Source organism: Saccopteryx leptura, chromosome 7 (assembly GCF_036850995.1).
Source record: "Saccopteryx leptura isolate mSacLep1 chromosome 7, mSacLep1_pri_phased_curated, whole genome shotgun sequence".
Classification (NCBI taxonomy): domain Eukaryota; kingdom Metazoa; phylum Chordata; class Mammalia; order Chiroptera; family Emballonuridae; genus Saccopteryx; species Saccopteryx leptura.
The window spans coordinates 69,911,485-69,915,521 of record NC_089509.1 but is presented as its reverse complement, the minus strand read 5'-3'; the positions used below and the strand labels follow the sequence as shown (position 1 = coordinate 69,915,521).

Genomic DNA, 4,037 nt, shown 5'->3' with positions numbered 1-4,037 from the left:
ATCTTCTGAAGTCAAAAGTAAATTATATCCTGAGATAGTGTCCAGAACAAATTACCTGTGGAACCTAGGGCACTAAGTGTACAGAAAAGGCAGTTGGAAGGGAAGATTGGGGAAAGCAGGATCTGCAGGCTGGCTGGCATTGAAGGCCCAAGTTTCTGCCATTAATGCCTCCAGGCCACACCTAGCTAAATGGATAAAAACTTCCAACAGGGTCCTTTCTTTATAAATGAGCAAAGTCAGGGGCATTTCCTATCCCCTTAGTCCCCAGCCTAAACCCTCTTCCCCCTACTATGGGCTAAAAAGAATGTCCCAGCAGAATGCTAATTTTTCAAAATAGAACCCAGAACTGTATATCCAAAACTGATATCTCTCACTTCTGTCAAAATGAAGCCTATAGTTTGCTGTGGACACACAGCCAGCATAAACAAGCGAGCAACAATCAAATCACACACACTACTTTCTCTCCCTCCTCACCCCCTTTATGTTCCATACACTGCAGGAGTGAAAGAAGAGACAGAAATAAAGCTACTTGGGAGAAACATTAAACGGCTTTTTACTTTCAGTCCTGTCCATGCCTGTTTTTAAGATTAAAAACCCCTCTATAGAAATAAAAAGTTTTGAATAATATTAAAAATACAATAAAAGTACATGTCACAGAAAGCCAAATATCTGAAAGTTCAAACTAGTTCACCTCCAGGATCTCAAACTTTCTTTCTGAGCCAGGCATCTTCTCTCTCACTTTTCTCTCTCCCCATTAGATGACAGCTAGGCAGCCCCACTATAAGACAGCACTCTTTCTCTTAATATTTTGGCCCCATTTCTATCTGCAGAAATCCCACCCCAGCTTCAAAGCTGAGCTCCAATTCCAAATCCTTTGGGAAGACTGAAGCATTTCCTTGTTCTTTTCTTCCAACATGTCCCTTGTCCTCCTTTCTTTTCAAATGCATTATGTGTGCACTTGATATAATTTTTCATAACAGACTTGAGTTTCTTCCTTATCTCTGCATCCCAGAAGCACAATGAACATAATAGCCCTGACTGGAGGGCTATAGAGGCCACACTATGAAGAGAACAAGCTTGGAAATGCATAAAAATGAGCGTTCCAGGAAGATAAAAAGGATCTGAATTATTTTATAATTTCTTCATTGCTATCACACTGACACCTTTTCATATTTAGAACCTAGTAAAATTATTTCAAAAAAAATTAAATGCGTCCACATGATTGTTGGTATTTTTGACATTTTTTTTCTTTTTCAATTAGAGTTGACATTCAATATTATATTAGTTTCAGTTATACAGAACAGCAGTTATACACTTATATATCTTACAGAGTGAACCCCCCAATAAGTCTACTACCCACCTGGCACCATACATAGTTATTACAATATTATTGACTAGGCCTGACCTGTGGTGGCGCAGTGGATAAAGCGTCGACCTGGAAATGCTGAGGTCGCCGGTTCAAAACCCTGGGCTTGCCTGGTCAAGGCACATATGGGAATTGATGCTTCCAGCTCCTCCCCACTGTCTCTCTCTCTCTCTCTGTCTGTCTCTCTCTCTCCCTCTCCCTCTCCTCTCTAAAATGAATTTAAAAAAAAATTTTTTAAAGCCAATATTATTGACTATATTCCTTATACTATACTATACTTTACATCCCCCAACGGTTTTGAGACTGTTAATTTGTACTTCTTAATTGCTTTACCTTTTTCTTTCTTTTTTTTTCTCATTAAACTTTGCTTTAATGGGTCTCAAAATTCTGTGACAGGTTTTTGGTCAAGTTGTTTCCATTAAAAAGTATTGATTTTTTAAAACTAATAACTTAAAAACTGCCACACACAAAAAAACCCAAATGGTCCACAAAATATTCTCCTTTCCTTCTGAAGGTTTTACGATGCATTGTAATCATTAACCAGTCTTTTACTATTAAACTTAAATGGCCAATTGAGACAAATAGTTCTGAGACCGTTCTTCCACCACTGATTAAGACTGGGGTGGCAGGTATTGGGGATAATATTCATTTAGCCATCTGAGTTTTCTGGGCAGACTTGGTGACTTTGCCAGCTCCTTTCTTATCCACCGCTTTGATGACACCCACAGCAACTGTCTGTCTCATGTCACGAACAGCAAAACGGTCCAGAGGAGGATAGTCAGAGAAGCTCTTGACATACATAGGCTTGCCAGGGACCATGTCAACAATGGCAGCATCACCAGATTTCAAAAACTTTGGGCCATCTTCCAGCTTTTTGCCAGAACGGCAGTCAATCTTCTCCTTCAACTCAGCAAATTTGCAAGCAATATGAGCTGTGTGACAATCCAGCACAGGTGCATAGCCAGCACTGATTTGGGCTGGATGGTTCAGGATAATCACCTGAGCTGTGAAGCCAGCTGCTTCCATTGGTGGGTCATTTTTGCTGTCATCAGCCACATTGCCACGTTGAACCTCTTTGACAGACACGTTCTTGACATTGAAGCCCACATTGTCCCCAGGAAGAGCTTCACTCAAAGCTTCATGGTGCATTTCAACAGACTTGACTTCAGTTGTAACATTGACTGGAGCAAAGGTGACCACCATGCCAGGTTTGAGAATACCTGTCTCCACTCGGCCCACAGGTACAGTACCAATACCACCAATTTTGTAGACATCCTGGAGGGGGGCAGGCGCAGGGGCTTGTCAGTTGGACGAGTTCGTGGCAGGATGCAATCCAGAGCTTCAAGCAATGTGGGTTCCGCTGGCACTGCCATCTTTACGGGTAACTTTCCATCCCTTGAACCAAGGCATATTAGCACTTGGCTCCAGCATGTTGTCGCCATTCCAACCAGAAATTGGCACAAATGCTACTGTGTCAGGGTTGTAGCCATTTTCTTAATGTAGGTGCTGACTTCTTTAACAATTTCCTCGTATCTCTTCTGGCTATAGGGAGGCTCAGTGGAACACCAACAATCAGTTGTTTCACACCCAGTGTGTAAGCCAGAAGGGCATGCTCATGGGTCTGCCCATTTCTGGAGATACCTGCTTCAAATTCACCAACACCAGCAGCAACAATCAGGACAGCACAGTCCACCTGAGATGTGCCTGTAATCATGTTTTTGATAAAGTCTCTGTGTCCTGGGGCATCAATGATGGTCACATAATACTTGCTGGTCTCAAATTTCCACGGGGAGATATCAACGGTGATACCACACTCACGTTCAGCCTTCAGTTTATCCAAGACCCAGGCATACTTGAAGGAGCCCTTCCCCGTCTTGGCAGCCTCCTTCTCGAATTTTTCGATGGTTCTTTTGTCGATCCCACCACATTTGTAGATCAGATGGCCAGTAGTGGTTGACTTGCCGGAATCTACGTGTCCAATGACTACGATGTTAATATGAGTCTTTTCCTTTCCCATTTTGGCCTTGACTTAGTGGTGGTTTTCACGACACCTGTGTTCTGGCGGCAAACCCGTTGCGAAAAAGCCGCTTTACCTTTTTCATTCAGTCCTCCAATTCCCCTCCTATTTGGCAATCATCACTTTGTTTTCTGTATCTAGAAGTCTGTTTCTGTTTTGTTTGTTTATTCTGTTTCTTAGATTTTAGATACATGTGAAATCATACAGTATTTGCCTTCCTCTGTCTGACTTATTTCACTTAGAAGCATCATCAATTAATCAACAAAAAGTAGGTGTTGGTGAGGATGTGTAGAAAAGTGAACCCTTGTTCACTGTTGGTGGGATTGCAAATTGGTGTGGCCACTGTGGAAAACAATATGGGGATGTCTCAAAAAAATAAAAATAGAACAACTATATGACCCAGAAATCTCATATCTGGGTATTTACTTAAAGAAATTCAAAATACTAATTTAAAAAGATATATGGATGTCTGTGTTCATTGCAGCCTTATTTATAATAGCCAAGACATGGAAACAATCTATTTATCATAAACAATTGGCCTAGAGGGTGTAATAGTTGTTGTCAGTGTTGTTTTTGTTGTTATTGTTGTTATATTATTATTATTTTGCTCTATCTTAGCAGCTCTTGGAAGAAAAAGGTCAAATTTTTAACCCA

At 41.0% G+C, this 4,037-nt stretch overlaps 1 pseudogene; it reads right to left on the bottom strand.

Annotated features, from left to right (window-relative positions):
- Positions 1-1,700: 1,700 nt before the first annotated feature.
- Positions 1,701-3,448, bottom strand: LOC136378652 (elongation factor 1-alpha 1 pseudogene; annotated as a pseudogene).
- Between the last annotated feature and the right edge of the window lie 589 nt (positions 3,449-4,037).